The following is a 23,676-nucleotide window of genomic DNA, read 5'->3' on the forward strand; positions in this document are numbered from 1 at the left end:
CAGCTCTTGACAGCTCCTGCTACAAGCAAGACCCTACGTCACCTTCACAACTGCCCTACATAGCACATGCCATTATGGTCCTCACTACACAGGGGAGGAGTCTGTGCCGAGGGAGGGTCAAGTACTTCCCAGATCACACAACCCTCTGTGGGCAGAGGCTCAGAGCAGGGCTTTCTGCCCCCAGGGCCTAGCTTGGCCACCATGCAGGCCCCATACTGGCTGGGACACTCGGTCACAAGCACTGGTGAGAAGGTGGTGGACACATGTGGTTGCCCCCCCCCCCAGCAGCCACTCCCTCCTTCCTGCGCTCACAGGACCCTGGGTTTGTTCTGCTGCAACAGGATCAGACCTGGTGGGCCTCCCCGGCCCCAGCGTGAAGCCAAGGCTGGCAGCCTACATTCCTTCTCTAGAGATTGTTTTAGGGGTGGGCATGTGACCCAGATCTGGCCATTGAGGTGTGAGGGAAAATCTGCTGGTGGAGGGAGTGCTTCTGGGAAATAGTTTTTTCTGCCTCACTCTACTCCCTTCTTATAGACTCAAGTGAGACATGATGTTTGGAGCTACAGCAGCCATCCTGCAACCATGAGGCAATAAGCTAATGACAGAAAACCAACACAGCCAAGAATGGTGAAGAGGAAAGCAGGGAAGAGCCCAGGTCTTTGTTGACATCTGTGAGCATCTGACTAAGCGGCAACCACCTCCCACAAGACATTTAGGTATGTGGAAACATTTCACGTTTAAATTGTTTCAACCATTGTTTTTGAGGTTTCTGTTACACGCTGCCCAACACATTTTACCTAATAAGTACCTACTGTGCGCCCAGCACACATCTGCCATGAACCTCACCACACAAGGTCATGGCTATTTGTCCATGCCTGTCTCCCCTTCGGACTCTAGAATCCTGGAGGTGAGGGTTGTATCTTGTAGGTCTTCGTAGCTCCAAGCATCACACAGGTTATGATCCACAATGATTCCCAATTACCACGGAATAAAGAATATGAAGGAAGGAACGAGTGAAAGAACAGTTAATAAATAAATGATTATAGTGTATGCGAAAATGCTTTGTAAACTGTAACTTGCTGGGTCCAAGTGCAAGATCAGGTTCTGGCATGTGGATACATGTAGGGAATAGAAAGTGGTACAGGGTGGAGGCAGAGATGAGAAAAACATTCTTTAAGGGGAATGAGGCCCCGCCATGCTCCCTACCTCTCCATCCTGCTCACACAGATGCACAGGCGTCAGGTGTGTCAAATCCCGCCCACTCCCTGTGCAGCCATCCCCCTGGGCTGCTGCCTTCCTTAGACAGCAAGCACCTCTCTCCCTCCCCCAACAGACACTGAGACACGAGGCTCTGTGCTCTGTCGTTTTCTCTCTAAAAACATTGTTGTGAGAAACCAAATGGTTATCATTCCGCCAGCTGCAGTTCTTTGCTGCATTATTTTTTAAGGGTGGGAGTGGGCTGGACACCAGGAAGGGAGGGAGTGGGAGGAGTAGAAAGAAATTTTTCAGGGCAGAGAGCTTTCAAAGGTTCGACTTCAGGTTTTGTAGGGAGACTAGATTAAAGAATCAAGTCAAATGAATTTTGCCATCAGAGTAAGAGATCTGTCTTTCGTAAAATGCTTTGACAGTTGGTTTCAAGAGATTTGACAGATTTCTTTTTTTTTTAGTAGACAAGAGATCAAGGTATTAAACAAAACACATTCCACTATGAGAACTCTGTTAACTACTTAATAGAAGTGAGTTTGGGGCAAAACTGGGAAGTCATTTTTTTCCTCTGGAAAATCACCTAACAAGGGAGGGGAGTCAGTGGGCAGGAAGGAGCAGAGGTGGATGTGGTCAGAGCCCCTGGCCAGGCCCTGCCATGCCTGCCCTCCTGCTCTCAGAGTCATCCTAGGGAATCCAGCAATGGAGAGCCTTGACCTCTCGGGGCTTAAAGCCCAACGTCAGCCATCCCTCTGTTCCCAGCCTCAATTTCCCCTCCATCAGGTCGGACAGTGCCCTTTCCTTTAAAAACTGCCATTTCTCAAGCAGACACATTTCCTGTGTTATTTCATTTTGTTCCTCAGAACAACCCTCAAGCCCTTAGCTGAGTCTGGAATTGTCATTAGTCACTAACCCTCTCCGAACCTCAGGTTCCTCGTCTGTAAAAAAAGATCTGATGATGAGATCCAGGGGGAGCTGCAGGTTCCATGAGCCTGCAGATGTGAGAGCACACAGATGTGAGAGCACACAGATGTGAGAGCACACAGATGGGAGAGCACACAGATGGGAGAGCACACAGATGGGAGAGCACACAGATGGGAGAGCACACAGATGTGAGAGCACACAGATGGGAGAGCACACAGATGGGAGAGCACACAGATGGGAGAGCACACAGATGTGAGAGCACACAGATGTGAGAGCACACAGATGGGAGAGCACACAGATGGGAGAGCACACAGATGGGAGAGCACACAGATGGGAGAGCACACAGATGGGAGAGCACACAGATGGGAGAGCACACAGATGGGAGAGCACACAGATGGGAGAGCACACAGATGTGAGAGCACACAGATGTGAGTGCCCACAGATGGGAGAGCACACAGATGGGAGAGCACACAGATGGGAGAGCACACAGATGGGAGAGCACACAGATGGGAGAGCACACAGATGGGAGAGCACACAGATGTGAGTGCCCACAGATAGGAGAGCACACAGATGGGAGAGCACACAGATGTGAGAGCACACAGATGTGAGAGCACACAGTAGACCGTCAGCTGGCAGTGTTCCCCAGGAGGCCATGTAGGCATGGGAAGAGAGCAGGCGCTTTGGAGACAATCCTGGGTGGATGTGTCGTGGCACATGGAGGCAGCCAATGAACGGTTGTCACCATAATGTCATTAGGTGAGGTGAAGGCACCGGCTCTGAGCAAGACAGCCCAAGTTCAAATCCCAGTTCCTTCACGACCTTGCTCTGTGCCATTGGGCACATCCTTTCCCCTCTCTGTATCTCACCTTCCCCACCTGTAACCCAGGAATGATAATCACACCAGCATCACAGGCAGGGCCAACGTGATGCTCACGAAGGTTGGCTGAGATGGTGACAACCATGATGATGGTGGCAGCAATGGCGATGACAAGGAACGACGATGACGAGGATGATGACAATTGCGATGACAGCGATGGCACACCGCTAACTGTGGTAACAGTGATGATGATGAGGTGATACGATCATGATGATGAAAACCGTGACGATGATGATGGCGATGGCCATCATGCCGCTGCTGCTGATGAAGATTCTTCCCCCAAGAGTGAGGGTAACAACAGTAGGAATAACACTAACCGTGGCTGGCATTGATCAGGGCTTTGTCCCAATCCCTCAGAGAATAGGTGTCGTGATTACCCCGATTTGCTCTCTGTAAGCATTCTTATACTACCCTGTAAAGATGTTTTTATTAGTCTTATTTGCTAAGTGAGGAAAGGGACTCAGAGAAGTGAGATGCCCAGCACACAGCTGGTCAGGGACAGCGATGGGACTGACACCCAAATCATCATGTGGTCTTTGCTCTACTACCGTGTCTCCCTGAAAATAAGACCGGGTCTTATATTCATTTTTGCTCCAAAAGATGCATGAAGGCTTATGTTCAGGGGATGTCATCCTGAAAAAATCATGCTAGGGCTTATTTTCTGGTTAGGTCTTATTTTCGGGGAAACACGGTGACTCAGGTACAGCCCAGGCAGGGCCTTCCTTTCCAAATAGGAGACCCCCTAGTCTTGCCCGCAGACACTCTCCAAGCTCCTCATCAGCAGATACCCCTCTCCTCTCCCCACCAGGGGCTGGCAGCCTTCCCAGGTGCACATGGATACTGGCAGTGCCCTCTCCGCAGCCCCGGGAATATCATCTATTGATCACAGGTGCTCGGGCTATAAAGTCAGGTTCATTTGTGTACCTGCAATGACCAGAGGCCACAGGGCCATTCAAATCCCAGAGATTCTGGGGAGGGGAAGAAAATACTCAGAGAAAAAGCAGAGGGAGCAAAGAGGAAATAGGATGTGATAGGGAGATTATTCCACTGCTCAGACATGAAAGAAATATGTTCAATTATATTTTATTGCATTTCATTTGAATGTATACGTCATAGTTAGCTGCCTGCAAGCCTTAGATTTCCCAGAGAGAAAGCACAATGAAAGACGAGAGAATAAAAACACAGACATAAAAGCTTCTGAAATTGAAATCACTAAGAGAAAAATAAAAGCCAGACTTGAGACAAAAGCAGCTACTATGCACTGAGGCTTTCTTAGCACTGACACCAGGTCCCCAGGGCCACATGGCCCAGTGCCAGCTGTCTGCCAGCCTAACAGTCCTGACCACTGGCATTGGGAAAAGTCCCAGGCCAGACACAGGAGGCTCCGCTGTCCTCCTGCAGCTGTTCCCTACTTGCTGTACGACCTGGGGCAGGTCACTGCCCCTCTCTGAGCCTTGTTCTCAAGGGTGAAGTTAGAGGCCTGGACCAGATGCTCTCAGGGGTAATGGGGGAAGGGAAGAGAGGTTAGAGCAAGAAAGGGTCACACTGGACCCTTCCCATGGCTCAGGGGACCCTGTAGACATTCTCTGGGGTTTGAGATCCTCTGTTATAGGCTGAATTGTGTCCCCCCCCAAATGCATATGTTGAAGCCCTAATCCCCAATGTGACTGTATTTGGAGATGGGGTCTTTACGGAGGTGATTAAGGTTAAATGAGGTCATAAGAGTGGGGTCCTAATCCAATAGGACTGGCGTCTTTATGAGTAGAGGAAGAAACCCCAGGGGTGTGCGCACAGAGGAAAGGAGGTGGCCATCTGCAACCCCAGGGGTAAGGCCTCAAGAGAAATGACCCTGCCAGCACCTTGATCTTGGACTTCTAACCTCCAGAACTGTGAGAAAATAAATGTCCGTTGTTTAAGCCCCCCAGTCTGTGGTACGCTGTTATGGCAACCTTAGCCAACTAATACATCCCCCCTAGGGCTCACTGATAAATCTGAACCAAATGTACCCAGGAGTCAGGATGAGACGCTGAGGGCAGGTGGACATGGGTGGATATTAGCACCTTCTCCTCTTCCTTCGGGCACCTTCGGTCTCCCCCAGAACCCCAGCTTTTGTGTCCTGTGTCCCCTCCCCCATCAACACTGTACCCAGGAAAGACCCTGAAATCCACTCTCACTGCAGAGTGATTGGCTGAGGAGGGGGAAGGAGCAGGTGCCTGGTGCCCCCAGGACAGCATATTTCATTTTCTAGAAAAAAGGACACTAAGAGTCTCAGGCAGCAAAGAGAAAGGACCTTGGTGGAAGGGGACCCTCCAGCTTCCTGACCTCTGATTCTGCCCACCCTCAAGGCCAAAAAATCTTGGAGATGTGAGGATCTCAGGAAGGACCACTGTTACTCTAATGTCTAATGTGCATGTGTTTCTGTGTGTGTGTGTGTGTGTGTGTGTGTGAGAGAGAGAGAGAGAGAGAGAGAGAGAGAGAGAGAGAGAGAGAGAGAGAGAGAGAGAGAAACCAGTGCCTCAAGAACAGCGCACAGCAGGAGGCGGCTCAGACACACTTGTAACCCCTGGCACCGTCAGTGAAGTTCCTCAGCTGCCCAGAGCAGGAGTGAGGCTCGAAGGCAGCTCTGGAGACACAGTCATGAAGCAGACACAACCCAGAAGAGCAGGAAGCCTGGCTGGGGCTGGGCCAGATCACTTATCTGTGTCAAGCTCTGTTCTAGGCACTGTGGATAAAGGGATAAACCATGAAGAGAACACAAAGATCTCTGCAAACTGAGAGCCAACATTTATTGAGCACTTGCTGCATTCTGAGTCCTTTGCATGACTCGTCTATTCATAAGGTATTATCGCTGTCCCCATTTTACAGATAAGAAAATAGAAGCTTGAGAAGTTAAGCAGCTTGCCCATGTCCCACCCAGTGAGTAAATGCTGGAATCAAGATTCAGATCCAGGCTGGTCTGATCAAGTCCTGTTTTCTAAACACCACATTGTTGGTACTAATAGAAACACCATTATTATCTCATTATCACTATTAAGTCAGATGTCCCCATTATCCCAAACTCGCCAGATCATGACGATAATTACGGACGGTTACTGAGCGGGTTCAATCAGGGACCCCTGGCTGCGCTCAGCAGTTTATATCTGCATCATGTTAGCAAAGCTGGGAGGTGGAGACTTTCATCACTCCTGTTGCATAAATGGGGAAACTGAGACCCAGAGATGCGAAGGTTTATGACGATCCCAGCAACTATTGAGTGGCTGAGTGGGGCTTTCCATCTAAGTTTAAACTCCAAAGCCCTTAACAGAGGTAGAGAGAGGTTAAATTAATGAAGTAATTAAACCCATCATATTGACACTTGCATAGCCAGACAGCTTAAGACAGCCAACTAGACACATTCTCATGTTACCATATGCACTCCCTGCTTCTTATTGCCAAGCAATGTGACACCCCCGCTCTCGGTCCTTCCTGAGCCATGGGGGTTAGTACATGCTGATACATTCTCAGAAATGGAGCAAGGGGGCTGTTGAAAACATCACTGACGTATTTGAAATAGCTGGAAGTGTAATGCTTTATTTTTGTAAGCCGTGTTAAAACATTCTTAGGATGGGAATAGGTGAATGGAATCAGAAAAAGGGACCCAGTTACAGCGTATCGGTTCAGGACACTCTGTGCCCATGGGCCCAAGACTAAACTCCCCTACCAGAGACCCCAGGGCAGCCAAAGCACCAGTGGGAGAATCCACCATAGCACAGTCTCCCATAGCATGCCCAGGGAAGCCCATGACACCCCCTCAGGTAGCCGCAAAAGGGACTGGGACCCATGGCAGCCTCAGATAAACCAAGCAGATCAAAACAGCACCACAAAAGCTCCGATAACTAAGCTGCCACTGGGACCACAACCCCAACAATAGGCCAAGAACCCCTGTGCTAAACCCAACAGAGTGATTAGCTGCTAAAATCAAAGATTTAAATGGGGCCTAGACTCCCCTAAAAGAGTAAACAACATGTTCAAGCTACAATAAAAAGTTGTCCATCATACCAAGAACTAAGACAATTACAATGTAAAAGAGCAACGACGTTCAAATGATGCCAGGCGCCAAAGTAATCACATGTTGGAATCACTTGACCAGGATATTAAAGCAGCCTTCTTAAAATGTTTCAAAAATCCATTATAAATTCTCTTGAAACAAATGAAACAATAGAAAATCTCAGCAAAGAAATAAAAGTTACAGACAATGAAATAATATTATAGAGCAGAGCTATAGAAGATCTAAATAGTACAACCGACAGCAGAATCTAACTGACCTGTGTAGAACACACCACCGGACAACATCAGAAAACCCACGAACATTCACCAAGATAGACCATATCGTGACCATATGGGCCATAAATCAAAACTGAATACATTTTTAAAAACTGAAATAATTGAATCAATTAGAAATCAATAATAGAGAGACAACAGGAAAAACTCTAAACATATAGAAATTAAGCAACATACCTCTTAATAATCCATGGGCCACAGAGGAAGTTTTGAAGGTAATTTTAAAAAATACAGAGAATAAATGAAAACAAAAACACAATATAGTAAAATACATAGGATGCAGCTAAGTCAGTGCTGAGAGGGAAGTTTATAGCATTAAATGCTTATATTAGAAACGAGGAAAAGTCTCAAATCAAGCATCTAAGCTCTTACCTCAAGAAACCAGGAAAAAAATCAGCAAAATAAACCCAAAACACGCATAAGGAAGGGAATTATAAAAATGAGAGAAAAAATTGATGAAATTGAAAATAAGAAAACAACAGAGAAAAATCAATGAAACAGAAAAACTACTCTTCAAAAAACTCAATAAAATTGATAAACCTCTAACAAGACTGACAAAAATAAAAAGAGAGAAGAGACAATATGCCAATTCCAGGAATGAATCAGAGGATATCACTACAAATCCTGCAGCCATTAAAACAATTTAAGGAAATATTACTAACAACTTTACCCTCATAAATTTGACAACTTAGAAGAAATGGATCAATTTCTTGAAAACCCCAAATTACCAAACTCAACCAAGATGAAACAAGTAATCAGAATAGCCCTAAAACCATTAATGAAACTGAGCTAATTTAAAAACTTCCCAGAAAGAAATTTCCAGGCTTAGATGGTGTCCTTAAAGAATTTTACAAATTTGAAAGAAGAATTAACACCAATTATACACAGTCTCTTCTAGAAAATAGAAGAGGAGAGAACCTTTTCCAATGCAATATATGAAAACCAGTATTCGCTTGTTACCAAAGAGTAGGAAGAAAGAAAAAGGACAGGTCAATATCTCTCATGAACCCAAAATCCTCAAAAAAATATATCTAACAATGTATAAAAAGAACTAAACACCATGACCAAGTGGAATTTATTACAGGTTTACAAGCTGATTCAACATTCAAAATTCTATCAACATAATTCAAAATATTTGCAGGCTGAAAAAAAAACAACCACATGATTATACCAACTGACACAGAGAAAAAACTTGGCGTTATTTCATACCCATTCATGGCAAAAACTCTTAGAAAAAGAGAACTAGAAGGGAACTTCCTGAACTTGATAAAGAGCAACTACAAAATCCCACAGTTAACATCATACTTAATTGTGAAAGACCGAATGCTTGGTCCCTAAGATCAGGAACAAGTTAGCATGGCCACTCTCACTACTCATATCACTATTACTGGGTGATATAGCTACTGCAATAAGCAAGAAAAAGAAAAAAAGGGCATGCAGATTTGAAATAAAACTGTCTCTGTTTGGAAATGGTATGATTCTCTTCATAGGAAATCACAAGAAATCTACAAAAACAAACAAACAAACAACTTCCTAGGGCTAATTAATGAGTTCAGCAAAGTCACAGGATAAACGACTGTGAAAGATGACATGAGTGGAGCCATATTAAAATAGCGTTGAATAGCCATTTCAAAGGAACTGCCCTGAGTGTCTTGTTTTTCTTTACCTTCTGAACCGAACAAAATTTCCAACATTCCAAAAAGTCAGTAAGAACAAGAATATTGTTTGTAAGGACTGAGGAAATTGGACTTTGCTGATGATGGAATCACTAACCAATCAATAAAGTACAAGTCCAGCGTTTTTGCCTGATGCGTGAATCTCAAGCCAATCCATGAAGTACAAATCTAACCTTACTTCATCTAGCACCAGTGAAGTCTTCTTTAATATGATTTACCTCATCTTCTTTCCCTCTTTGTCCCATAAAAAACTCTAAGCCTGTGTCTATGAGTTTCTGTTTCTCATTTGTTTGTCTTGTTCTTTTGTTGTTTTTGGTTTATATACCACATATCAGTGAAATCACGTGGTTCTCTGCTTTTTCTGTCTGACTTATTTCGCTCAGCATTACACTCTCAAGACAATAGTTTAGTGGTTACCAGAGGGTAAGGGGGGTGGGGGGTGGGAGATGAGGGTAAAGGGGATCAAATATACGGTGATGGAAGGAGAACTGACTCTGGGTGGTGAACAGACAATGGGATTTATAGATGATGTAATACAGAATTGTACACCTGAAATCTATGTAATTTTATTAACAATTGTCACCCCAATTAAAAAAAAAAACAAAAAAAAACCTCTAAGCCCCTGTCCTACAGGGGAGGAGGGAAACCTATGGAGACTGATCTTCCTGAATCTGGGCTTCCAGAACTGCGATTCTTTGATCTCGAATAAACACTCGTTGCCTCTCGTTCTGACATTTTACTTTTAGGTTAACAAGATTAACACACAAAAGTTAACGGTATTTCTATAAACTAACAATGAACATGTGGAAACTGAAGTTTAACACACAGTGACGTTTACAATCTCCAAAGGAAATAAAATATGTAGCCTATGCACTTAACAAAACACACGCAAAATCTGTAAGCTGAAAATCACTGTAAAGAGCTTGTAAGTTATCGCTCCCATTCTCACAATAAGAAAACAAAATAGCTGAATAAACTGAAAACCAACAATCGTCTTCTTAGATCCATCAGAGAATTGAGGCCACAGACAAACTGGTGCCCCCAAAACTGGAGAGACAAGCAGAGCCCTAGGATCCCAGCCTACCAGGAACCAAAGCCCATGACTGAGCCAGCATCTATCTGTAGGGACACTATAAACTGTAAGTGATGATTTGCTGGGAGCTCAATGCAGACTAGCTTGAGAGTTTAAAAACTCCAGGTGGCCAAGTCTTAGGGGGACCCTCACACTTTTGTAAGTTTTACCTCCTGAAGCCCCACCAGGTTCTCAATGTGAAGACAGGAGAAAAATTCCGTCCTGCTTCTAGCAGGGGAAGGGAAAATAACCACTTTGAAATATGCCCAGAGAGCTCTGTTCTCCTCAACAAGGCCTGTTTCAAGGGAAACTCTTTTACCAGAGTCTAACTACCTGGGGGAAGAGAAATACCCAACTCAGACTCACTGACAGGCTGAGACCTAATCATAGGACTGTATCCCCCATCCCCCCCACCTTACCCATCCCCCACACCTCACCACCCTTTCCATAGGGCTGCCAGGAATAACAGGAGTACAGCTAAAAGAACTGTTGCCTCAGGCCCTATTTGAGGAGTCTCTAGGAAAACCCAAGACAACAGGGGTGACAAAAACAAGGACACAGGAGGAAATTTTAGCCTCTGAAAGCACAACTATAGCAAACATAAACACAGCCTAACTCCTCGCCAGATAAACATAAAACCTCCCATAAACACCGGTTTACCTGAGTTCCTTTGACCTGATACATCAGGTCCTGCTAGCAACAGTAAATTGCATGGCGTGCTAAAATGCAAAAAACACAGTCTGGAGAGATAAAGCAAGCGTGACCAGGAGGAGGGTACAAGGTCATCCCCAGTGAGGTACTGATGTTGTTTCTACAAGAAAGTAAGTACAAAGTAAAAGTGCTCTAACTCTGATACAAGGACACGTAAAAAAGGATTCTTGTTTAAAAGGGCATCAAGAAATATTTCTATATGGAAATCGATAGAAGCTCATGAAAAGAATTACTAGCTGAATAATGAGGAAGAACAAGTCAATCGAACCGTGTAAGTGCAGAGGAGAAAAGCCACAACTCACCCCCTGATTAGAGGGTCAGAGACACCAAATTGATAAAACAATGACGTTGAATTATGAGGAAACATGATGCAACCTTTTAACAGAGACAGAAACCAGCTAATGTGATCACGAATGACACTCGGGGGATATCAGAGCCTGTGGTGGGGTCTGAGCATTTTCTAACCACATAAGTGATTCCCCGAAGTCCCACCTGCATCCCAAAGTGAGCCCTGGGCTGGACTCTCAGCCTGGCCCTGCCCTATGCACTGTCTGTCTCGGTCTCCCCAACACCTTCTCTGGACCAGAGACCAGTTAGTCCTGCCCACCTCTTCACTCTCAATGGAGAACCCCTCTCCCAGGAAGTCTCCCCTGATTACTCTAGGTCCCAGTCACCCACCTCTGATCTCAGCCCATCTTCTCCCTAAATGGCAGGTGGTCTCAGCAGAATGTCCTGAACTGTGTGCTAATATTTAGTAATAATGTAGGTAGAGGCACTTTCTCACAAGTGAGAATTTGGGCTTTAGAGTCAGAGATTAGGGTTCACATCTGGTTTGCTGCATGATCTTGGCCAAGCTGTTACCAACTCAGCCTCAGCTTCCTCATCTGTGATATAAGGGTCATGACTTACACCTCACAGCAGATTGGATAAAAAGCTGAATATAAAGTGTTATCACAATGCCTGGAACTTAGATGGTGCTCAAGAAATGCTGGTCATGGTTATCACCACACTTAACAGTTTACAGAGCACAGCCACAACTATTAGGTTCAAATTCTCTCTCCCATAGAAGGTGACCTCATCTGGCATTTCTACAGCATTTTAAAGTGTGCAGAGTCCATTCACACCCTTTTATAGAATCCTCAGAACCCCAAGAAGCAGACAAGAATGTGAGCTCTGGAGCCAGAATCCCTTGTTCAAATCCTGCCTCTACCACTTCTTAGTTGACCTTGAGTGAGTTATGTCTCCTGTTTGAGCCTTAGTTTCCTCATCTGTAAAATGGGGCTAATAATGATATCTACCTTATAGACTGTGGTAAAGCATGCAGAATACTGCCTGACCTGTAGAAGCACCTCAGTCATGTCTGAGATCTCTCTCATCCTCCTCGTTTTACAGATGAGCCAACTGAGGCTCGGAGACACTCAGGCATGTGGCCAGGATCACACAGACAATGGAGTCAGCTCTTTATCTCGGATGCCTCGTGCCGGGGCCCACCTCCCACCCACCAGGTGCCAAGCACTGTGCTGCTCCCTTTACATCTCATCTCATCCCGCAGCTGTCCTGGGAAGGAAGTCTCATCTCCTGTTTCACAGGTGAGGAAACTGAGATACACATAGGACTGACCCAAGGTCCCATGGCCGGTAAGTGGAAGAATCCCATAGAATTCACTCCCAGGGATCCCAGTTCCCAAACCCACAGTGAAGGAGGTTCTCTCCTCCCTTCCTTGTTCTGAGTCTGCAGTGGGACCAACGGGCCCGGCAGAGAGGAGGGGGCGGCAGGGACAGGGACCCAGTTGGGGCCTGTAGGGAGGGCAGCCAGCGCAGCCAACCCCCAGCCCCCAGGTTTCTGGAAGTCGCCCAAGTTCTGAACTTTGCCTGCCAGTAACCTTGCAGACTTCAATTCTTTGCAAAGCCAGAGCCTCCTCCATGAGCTGGGAGGGGAGGGAGAGCCCACATTCTCTCCGTCCCCTCCCCAAGGCACGCGCAGAGCTGCGCATGTGCATCGGAAGAAGAAGCTACATCTTCAAGGGCCCAGGAAAAGCCCACACACAGATGGGTTTTTCTCACCCTCACCATCTTTCTCGCTCAGGGTCCCAGGTCACGCCAACAACTTCCTGCCCACTGCCTGCTGCAGATCCGCAGCAAGGCTGCCAGCTGCTGTAGGGGCTTATGGTTCCCTGCCGCCTCCCCCTGCAAATCAATTGGAAACCCAGTTGCTAAATCCACCCAAATCCAGCGGTTCATGAATCAGAGGCCTCTTCTGGGCTCGTGCTGGGCTGGCCGAGGCTCCATCTCCCCGGACCCGGGTTCTATCCAGGGCCCAGGCAGCAGCAGGACCCACCGGGGACCAGGCCCAGAGGACAATGGCAGCGGGGAAACCCCAACCCAGGGACAAGTGCTGTCCCAGCCTGCCAAGGAAAATTCCCAGGGAACCTGCAGAGAGAGAAGCCACGCTGGTCCCACAGCCTCACCCACAGGCAGGCTACTCAGAAATGAGCACTTGTCGAGTGCCTGCTCCAGAGAGCACCCCCGTTCTGAGGTGGCCCGGGACTTTGCCTCCAAGTTCCATCTCTTTGCAAAACCAGAAAGCTTAAGGCTGCACCTACTCTGGGGGGGGGGGGGGGGGAAGAGGGGCGAAGTGGATTGCATTCGCTGCGGTGTCTGGAGGCCTGTGTGGCGTGAGCAATGGGCGCTGAAGGTTGAGCTCTGATGTGCCTGGGGAATGTGCACTCCCTGCCTGAGGTCACACAGGAAGTGAGGGGCAGAGCTGGACCAGCCCAGGTCATCACGCTGCTGAGGTAATGCTCTAACCTTTAAGAGACAGTCTGCGGAGCCCTGGAAAAGGTTGGGGTGTGCTGCGGCTTGGAAGGGCCAGACCTGAGAGCCCCAAAGTTCTGAGACACTCTTCACCTCCTTCCAGGTTGTGGGGGCCAGAGTGGGGGCATGTCTCAGAGCTTCTACTTTTCACAGTGGCAGCTGGTGCCAAGTAAATTACTTCTGGTAATGGAGATGTCTGCTTGGGGAATTAGGGAGGCAGTAAACAGAAGCCAGAATAATTAACCACGAACTGCGATGTGCCCAGGCTTTCAATGCCACTGCCCCTGCAGTGGCCTCTTCCTGAAGTGAGGTGGTGCCACAGGGGCAGTGTTCGTCTGCTGAGATGGGCAGTTGAGAATCAGAGAATCAAAGAGCTAGGGGGGAGGGGATGCTGGGGAGAGCACTGAATATAATCCCCTCACTGGACAGATAGGGAAACCAAGGCCCTGAGAGGGAGATATACCTGCCCAAGGACACACAACAAGGTAGTGAGAGGTGGGCTGGATTCCAGCTCTCCTGGGATGTAGCTAAGGCCTGTTCCCAGCACACTTGTCTAAGTACAGCATCTAGGGCATGGGGTTGGCTGGGACGGGGGATCTGGCAGATAATGAAAGAAGAAACAGAAGCTCAGAGATAGGAAATAGGAAACAATCTCTTCCCCTAGCCCTACATTTAAACAGGCTCCGTCTGAGCCTCTATTTGCCCTAAAGGACATCACAGGAGTTGTGTTAGCCTTGCACTCACCACCAACTGCAACAGCAGCGTTTGGGTTTAAGGTCTGCCCACTTGTCAGCATTAAAAGTTCTGATAGGGTTCTCTCTCTTCAGCTCAGGTCTCACCCGGGAGCAGGGACCCTAGCTGGTGGGGGAGGTGGGGTGCCTGGTCTGCTCATCCCCACCCCCTTCCTCTCCACGGCCCTGGCAGAGGAAGGAAATCCCTTAAGGAAAGAGAGAGCCATTTTTTATTAGGCTGGTGCTGTTTCTGGTCCTCCCCTAGCTGTGGAGGTCCTGGTCACGGTGGGTATATGCATGCCAGCTCTTTCCTGTGGCACCAGTAGATGTGTTTATTGGAACCACACAGTTCCCTGACAAAGGGTATGCTCCCTCTGGCCAACCTTTTGTGCCCCCTCCCAACCCCAAAGGTGCTCCTTGTTCAGTCCTCCCCAATGCTGGCATCCTCTTCTCCCAAGAGAGCCCCCAATAAAATTATTAGAGGCTCAGTGAACATCTGTGGCTCCATGTGTGTCTTAGTCCACTGGGGCTGCTATACAAAAAAATACCATAGACTGGGTGGCTTAGAAACAACAGAAGTTGACTTCTCACAGTTCTGGAGGCTGGGAAGTCCAAGGTCAAGATGCAGGCAGATGGGGGGTGGGGGGTGGGAGATGAGGGTAAGGGAGATCGAATATATGGTGATGGAAGGAGAACTGACTCTGGGTGATGAACACACAATGGGATTTATAGATGATGTAATACAGAATTGTACACCTGAAATCTATGTAATTTTACTAGCAATTGTCACCCCAATAAATTTAATAAAATAAAATTAAAAAAAAAAAAAAAAAAGATGCAGGCAGATTTGGTGTCTGGTGGGAGCTCTCTTCCTGACTCATGAACAGCCGTCTTCTCGCTGTGTCCTCACATGGTGGAAGGGGTGAAGGAGCTCTCTGGGGTATCTTTTAAAAGGACACTAATCCAGTTCATGAGGTTTCCACTCTTCTAACTTCATCACTTTCCAAAGGCCCCCACCTCCTAATACCATCACACTGAGCATTAGGTTTCAACACCTGAATTGGGGGGAGGGGGCACAAACATTCAGTGCACAGCGACCTGGTGCACAGAAAATTCCCCTCCCCTCTGTTCACCACCTAGGATCACAAGCTGCCCTTTCCTGTACCCTCATGCATCCCTGCCCTGGTAGGCAGCCATAGCCAACCTCCACCCGACCTCTGGCCTCCTGAATTCTCCAGGTATGTTTGCCTACATGTCTGTATCTCCCAGAATCACATGAAGAAACTGAGGCACAGAGAGGTTAAATCCTACGTATAATAGGATCAACAAAGCCAAAAGTTTGCTCTCTGAAAAAAATTAAAAACAGAGAAGACTCTGGCAAATTTGGACAGAAATAGAGAGTGAGAGCACAGACGATTTATATAAACAATGGAATAGGGAAATGGATACAGAAGTGGCAGAGGTATAATACATAGGAAATTGCATGAATAACTTTATGCTAATAAATTTGAAATTTTAGGTTAATTGAATATATTTCTAGAAAAATATACCTACCTAAACTGACCCAAAAAGAAATTTATAAAATCTCCATAATTTTGTAACTATTAAAGAAATTAAAGTGATAGTAGAAATCGTCCCACAAATAAAACACTTTACCCATGTGGTTTTATAAGTGAGTTCTCGCAAACATTTAACAGAGAGTATTCCAGTTTTACACTAATACTTCCATTTATGAGACGAATAAAACCTTGATTCCAAAGTCAGACCAAAAATTAAGTGTTAAAGACACTCAAAAATGTAATGGGAAAAGTTAAAAAAAAAAATTAGCATGAAAATTTCAGCAACAAATAAACTAGATAATATATTATGACCAAGTTTGGTTTTTCCTAGGAAATATGATGTGAGCTTAGTATTACCATATGAATTAATGCGATTCCATCACATTAGGATATCTTTTAAAAGCATGTGATCAACTCAATAGTTGCAGAAAAAGCATTTGATGAAAGTTGACATCCATTCATGATAAAACTCTTAGCAAAGTAGGCATGAAAGGAATAAAAGATTCCACCAAAAAATAAAAAAATAAAAACGCAAGCCTACAGCAAACGTATTTTGTGGTAAAACGTTGAAAGCTTTCCCTTTAAGATCAGGAACAAGACAAGGATTGCTGCCAACACCATTACTATTCAACCTGGGCGGTCTTTTCTAGAGCACTTTACAAGAAAAAAGAAATAAAAGGTATACAGATTGAAAGGAAGCGGGAAAACTGTCATTATTTGCATATGCTGTGTTTGCCTCTTTAGAAAACCTGCAAGAGCCCACAGATAATAAAAGAGTTTAACACATTTGCTGGATTCAAAATCAATATACAGAGATAAAGGTGCCATGGACAATAGGAAAAAAATTTTTTTACAAACTTTCTAAGATAAATAATAAACCTGACGAAAGTTGTGAAGTTCTTTACGTAGAAAATCAATATTTGGATCTGCCTGACATGAACTTGGCACATTGTAGCATTTCATTAAATACGTATTTCTGTTTCCCCCTGCCCTATATCTGAGATGGTCGCATTTTCATCCTAAAGAAACACTACCAGATTTGTCAGAACAATTTGTGCACATTGAGTCTGACTAAATCAGTATTACTTCAAAAATTAATATTTGCGTAATGCATTTGCCAAACACCATCTCACTCATCTTTTCCCCCAAAAGAAGTGAGTAATAACGTTCACATTTGTACTGAAAAGAAAGTGACCTGCATGATATATTTAGTTTGGTGTCAAGTGTTGGTCCCAGGTCTGTCTTATTTCCATAGCGGCAGTGTTTTGCCTTGCTATGTGCCTGTGGACCGGACTCATTCACTGACTAACAACAGGGGTACTTACTGAGCCCTGTGCCAAGAGCCAGGGGTGCAGGGACGTGTAGGGTGGACACAACGCTTGCCTTCACGGAGATCCTGCCTACTAGAGGGTCCAGATCATCACAGCACTGGATGATGCTGAGCACAGAGGAGGGGGGCAGGGGGGCTTCCTGGAGGAAGGGGCATTTGATTTCAAGCCTGAAAGACAAGTCATCCAGAAATTGGCAGTGGGGGTGAGGTAGACACGAGAGAGAAAGGTGTCCAGGGTGAGGATACAGAATGTGTCGGCTTGGAGGAGAGAATGGCCACCACTGAACTGACGGAAGTTTGTTCCAGCCAGAGTATAAGGTTTGCAGGCGTGAGGAGTGAGAAAAGAGGCACTCAGGAGCCAGCCCTCCCAGGACACTGCATACCAGGCTGAGGAGTATGACCTTGACCCTAAGAGCAAGGGCCAACTACAGAGGGGTAAGCAAGGGTGGGACAAAGCCAGACCTGTGCTTTAGAAGACAAAGCAGGCATATTGAAGGGCATGCCACAGGAGGAGACCCTGGAGTCAGGAAGCTGGTCGGGCCAGAGGGAACCCACTTCCTGTGCATCCAAAGTCCTCATGACCTCATGAGCCCACTCCCAGTATCCGTCAGGACTCTGGGCTGCAATGACAGACTCCAGGTGAGAAGCGGAGGCATTTAGAAGGAGAATAGTTGGCTCCAGGAATGGAGAAGAGGCTTGGGAGCTCTTGGGACAGAAGGAGGAAGAGCCAGGGTCTCCATGCATCAAGGACTCTCTTCTATACTCAGCAATCGTATCTGCTTGTCTCCACCTCTTTCTGCAAAGTGGACTCCCTTTCTCCCACTGTACCCAAGGCAGGCCCCAAGAGGACAGAAAGCAGCCCGAAGCTGTTTCCAACCCCATAATCCCAAAGGCAACTGGAAGCTCCTCCCAGTAGCTCCAGGAGAAAATTCCAGGGAAGGAGCTAAAAGGCTTAAGGGCAGCATTCTGTCCAACAGCTATACAGCCAGGAAATCTCCTTTTATGAAAACAAACTTATGCCACAGAGTTGGCAGCGCCCCCAGGAGCCGTCCAAGAACAAGGCCTCAAACAGAGCATTAGTAGGTAGGTAAAGGGCAGATCTTGTCAAATGCCACCTGCAGCAAACTACCACCTGGGACCCACAAGCCTGACCTTCCCCAGCCTCTTGGGGCCTGAGATGACACCTGGCATGGCAAACCCTTCACCCCAGCATTTCTAGGTGTGGGCATCAATCCTAGAGAAGTGCTCCCGTGTGCACACAGTGAGGCCCCCCCCCACTGTGATGTTTATTGCGGTGTACGGATGTTTACATAGGGAACAAAATGGAGACAACTTAAATCCCCATTAGTAAGGAAATGGGGGCTGGTGAAAGAAAGGATAAAAGCAAGGGAGAGAGAGAGAGACGGGGGAGAGGGAGAGGGAGGGGGAGAGGGAGGGGGAGGGGGAGGGGGAGGGGGAGGGGTGGGGAGGGGAGGGGGAGGGGTGGGGAGGGGAGGGGGAGGGGAGGGGAGGGGAGGGGAGGGGGAGGGGAGGGGAGGGGGAGAGGGAGAGGGAGAGGGAGGGGGAGGGGGAGGGAGAGGGAGAGGGAGGGAGGAGGGGGAGGGGAGGGGGAGGGGAGGGAGAGGGAGAGGGAGAGGGAGGGGGAGGGGGAGGGGAGGGGGAGGGGGAGGGGGAGGGGGAGGGGTGGGGGAGGGGTGGGGGAGGGGAGGGGAGGGGGAGGGAGAAGAGAAAGATGGGGAGTGGAGGGGAGGAAGAAAGGAGAAATATCCAAGCATTTGAGATAAATTACTTCATTAAAACAAATGAGATCCCTCTATATGTACTGACATAGAAAGATGTCTATGATATTGTTAAATGATTAAAAAGCTAAATGCACAAATACATATGATACTTTGTTTTAAAACACACAGAACAGATCATATATAGCTACGCATGCATACGAGTACATGTGTGTGCATAAATGTATAGATAAAGGTCTCTAAGGGCTACATGCCACTATGAGATCAGTGGTTACTACAGGGTAAAGTTTGGAGAGGGGGTTGACACAGAAGTTCTTTTGTTTATATGGCCTGTTTGAATACATAACAATAAGAGAAATAATTTTAAATGAATGAGGGGAAATAAATTGGCAGGCAGTGTTGCTTGTAATAGAAAAAAAACAAAAAGCCACCTAAATACATCTAAAGGGAGCTGACTAAAATAAATGATATTGTCTGTTACAACAAAACACCAGGAAGCCATTGGAAAAGCAAACTTACGTTGGGGAGAGAGTCGCAAATGAAAAGCAAATTACAAATTAGTGGGTGCCAAATATTCCTATTTTGAGAAGAAAAAAAATTAGAATATGCATAGAAAAATATAAGCTGTAGTGGAAAGAGTGGGGCTTTGGAACTGCACAGACCTGGGTTTCAGTCTCTCTGCTAGTTGTCAATAGTGGATTATGAGGTTCACTCCATTGTTCTGAGCCTCAGTTTACCCATCCTTAAAACAAGAGTAACAACAGTGTCTACCTCATGGGGTTGATGTGAGGCTTAATTGAGCTAATGTAGTCAAAAGGCTTATCACCGGGGACACGAGACAGCAAGCTCATTCTCATTTTTCCCATGTTTCATCTGGGAAATGGATTTGGGACTAGGCAACAGGGCACTTTTACTCTTTATACATTCCTACAGGGTTTGTTTTGAATATTTAACAGTGAGATTGTGTTATTCTCTACAGTGGACTGAATTGTGTCCCCCCAAATTGCTATGTTGAAGCCCTAACCCCAAAGTGATGGTATCTGGAGATGAGGCCTTTGGGGGATATTTAGGGTTAAATGAGGTCATGAGGGTGGGGCCCTCACAATGAGGTTAGTGCCCATAAAAGACACCAGAGCGCTCTCTCTCCGCCACATTTACACAGTGAGTAGGCAGCAAGCTAGGAAGAGACCCCTCACCAGAACCCAACATGATCTCAGACTTCCAGCCTCCAGAACTGCGAGAAATAAATGACCGTTGTTTAAGTTACCCAGTCTATGCTATGAGTCATGGCAGTCTGAGCTAAGGCACAAGACACTCTCAAAATTTTAAAAAAAAATACTGATAAAGATTAAAAAGGGAAACTAGCCTTGGCCCAGCAGCTGCCTGTGCTGTGTCTGCTCCACTGGGCTCTATGCCCTGCCATGGTGACAGGCTGCTGGAGCAGCTGTGGCTGGTGAGTACCTCCGGCCACATCCACGCTCATCCTGAGAAAATCGTGTCCGGGCCACAACCAGGATTATGCAGGAGGACTGGGGAATTGAGCCAGGTCCTCAGAACACAGTGAGACAGGCAAGGACGGTCCCTCCCCACCCAGAGCGTGGGGGCCAGAGGACAGGTACAGGTGGGTGACAAGTGCTCTCCTGTCACCTTCCTGTGTCCTGTGATTTAATATAATTTCTACGTTTCTCCAGCTGAGTGGTGGCTGGGTCTCCAGCTGCATGAAATCAGGCAGATAAAAGCCAAAGCAAAGGGCACTGAGACCATGGTTCTCTGTCATTTTGTCACCAGCTCTGCCAGAGACAAGCTGGCAGGTTAAGTCACCGAAGTCAATAAGGAAATAGATCAGGACTGAAAGGGGAAGAAAGAGGCTGAGAAGTCTACAAAATTGCTCCTTCTTTGCGAGTCATGTGGTTCTGCTGTTGTCCCTTTGGCAGAAGAGGCGTCAGGAGGCCCCATCCAGCTGTCCAGAGGAGACCCCAGCCACTACCAGTGGATTCTGAGCACCTACTATGTGCCAAGCCAGCGCAGGCCCCAAGGATGCAGCAGCGATAGGCCAGGCTTGTCCCTGGCCCCTGAACAAACATCGTGATGATCACAGAAGTAAGACATAGTCCTTGGTGCTCCCTATGAGCCGGCTGTGCGCTAAGAGCTCTGTAACCCACATGTCTCTTTTAACCCTCACGGCCACTCTGTGAGGCAGGATTCCTATCATCCTTATTTTACAGAAGATGAACCTGAGATTCGAAAAAGGACCAGTGCTAACCTGTGGGAAGGCAGAGTCAGGACGCGAGCCAGTCTGTATGTGTCGAGTGTATGCCCTGATCTACCCCACAGTGGCCTCGCTGCCAGCCACTAACATACTCTAGAAGGGAGACTTGTGCCCAAGGTTTCATCAGACTCAGGAACAAACCCCAAAAGCAGTCTCTTGCACATACCCAGATAGGGGCTGGATGAGCTTTAAAATGGTGTCTTAACTCTGATCTTTAAACCTAGAGCCTGGGGACTGGCTTTGGGCAGCTAGGCCCACACCCCACTCTCTGCAACCAGCCAGTACATTCCCCTGGTTCACTACACCCTTTGAGTTTTAACCGTTTATACATCTATCTTCCTGAACCATTGTGAGCTCCAGGAGAGAGCAGCCAGCACGGGGTCTGCATGCAGCAGGGCAGATGGCATGTGGTTCTGAGTATGGACCTGGAATCAGAAGGGTGGGCCACAAGTCCCAGCTTTACTCTTTACCAGCCACCTGACAGGGGCATTTTGCATCTGAGGGTCTCCTTCCCTCACCTGTAAAATGTGAGTGCAACTCCACCTCCTCAAAGGTTGTGGTTGGAGATCAAACAAGAAAACAGGTGAGAAGCTCTCAGCACAGGACCAGGCAGGTACTAAGTGTGCAAATGATTATACTTATAACAACTGGTTGAATGAAATATAAAGGCAGGGTTGTTACTTCCTTCTGTTTTGAGACTTCTGCTCCCTGTTAGCATTCATTTATTTATTCATTCATTCATTCATTCATTCATTCATTCCACACCCGAACTGGGCTCCTTCCATGGCCCAGCAATACTCCCCCACTCCCATGGGGATGACAGCAGTGAAGGGGACAGATGAGGCTCCTGCTTCCTGGGACTGACATTCCCAATGACCATCAAGGCACCAGAAACATGAATTAAACCACTACAGCTGGGACAAGGACGGCAAAGAAAAAATAGGGCGCCGTAAAAGAGAATGATGCTATCTCTGGGAGGATCGTTCTTCCTAGTGAGAGGAGGAAACAACACGACACACCACACCAGTGTCTGCAGGGCCCTGAGCTCTCTGGTGACCATTGAGTTGTCCCCTCCATGTCCCATATGGCCTAAGGGCACACACCCTCTCCCCCTGTGCACCCCAAAGCTCCTGGTTGTTCCTCAGCACCCTGCTTGGTGGCTCCCTCTAGCTCCTCTGTGGCTGACCTGTCCTGGGGCCCACCCAGCTCTCAGCAACCTCCTCTCTCCCCCATCCTCAGCCGGGGATGGGACAGTCACTGCATCCCTCCCTGGCCTTAATTGATTGGATCAGGACTGGATATCTGACCCAGGACAGACCAATCAGGCTTGGATTCAGCCTGAGACACCCTGGCCAGTCCACGCTGGCGGGCTGATGGCCCAGGCTGAGTATAAAAGAGCAGGAGCCAGGCATGGGTGGAAAGAGGCCCAGGCAATTATAGAGAGCCAGAGATCCCTTAACCTGGCATCCAAGGCCTTTGTCCACTTGGCCCAGCCTCACCCTGGATTTGTTAACACCCCTGAACTACGCAGGCCTTCCTGGACACTTCATACTTTTTCTTGCCTCTGCGATTTGGCATTTGCTGATGCCTTTCTCTGTATTTCATCCATTTGATAAGCTCCTATTCATCCATCAAAACCCAGGTTAGGGTTTCCTCACTGCCATTTCCCTGTCCCTGCAAATCTTTTTGTCTCTATTGCTTCTGAACTATCTAACTTCCTCCATTTAAGTCCTTATCAACTAAATTGTGATTTATTTATTGTCTACTCAGCCACACAGCTGGATTTGATTCTTGGCAAGAGCTTGGCAATCAACTGAGCAGGGATGGAACCACTGAGGCCCTCTGAGGCGTGATCAGGCCCATCCTGGGGAGCAGCTGAGCCTGTGCCCCTGACACGCCCCTGGTCACTGCCCATGTGCCCACAAGATGTATTCCCAAAGGGCAGGCCGAGAATGCTGAATTCTTTAGTGTCATTGTCAGGAGGGGTTGGCACAGGGACCAGGAGACAAAGTTCATCATGGTGTTAGGAAGGGGAAATGTTCGCTGCTTCCATTAGAAACCCAGCCCTGCTCTGGTAACTAAAGCACAGGCAGCCCAGGAAGTGTGAGGACCCAGTGCCCTTGGAGTCAACACTGGCATCGTCGTGCCCCCTGGGGCACTTGGGACGTGGCAGCCTACAGGCACCTCCAGGAGCTTCCCGAGCCCAGATCAGTGGCAGCAGGAGGGAGCACCTGATCACTGTAGCTCTTTCTGGGATAGTTTTGGAGTCCACATGAGACACCCAACGGACCCTCAAATTGAGGGAGGGTATTGCAAGGAACTACAGTTCACTTGGGTGCAGGAGGGACTCAGCTGGCAGAATCCAAGTTTAGTTTTTAGATGCCCCATTTTGCCATCCATAGCTGGTGAGACCCAAGGATATTCAGAGACTGTGGGCACTCAGCCTGGGTGC

At 47.3% G+C, this 23,676-nt stretch overlaps 1 long non-coding RNA gene across 1 annotated transcript in view; it reads left to right on the forward strand.

The window, feature by feature from the left end:
• Positions 1-13,373, forward strand: part of LOC148755599 (uncharacterized) — a 56,670-nt gene extending 43,297 nt beyond the window's left edge. Inside the window, exons 3-5 of the long non-coding RNA XR_016018597.1 lie at positions 535-716; positions 12,176-12,372; positions 12,869-13,373. This is a non-coding gene — a long non-coding RNA (uncharacterized LOC148755599). The remainder of the gene's footprint in view (positions 1-534; positions 717-12,175; positions 12,373-12,868) is intronic.
• Positions 13,374-23,676: the final 10,303 nt, after the last annotated feature.

Source organism: Rhinolophus sinicus, chromosome 14 (assembly GCF_057876585.1).
Source record: "Rhinolophus sinicus isolate RSI-liver-muscle chromosome 14, RSI-T2T, whole genome shotgun sequence".
NCBI classification, from domain to species: Eukaryota; Metazoa; Chordata; class Mammalia; order Chiroptera; family Rhinolophidae; genus Rhinolophus; species Rhinolophus sinicus.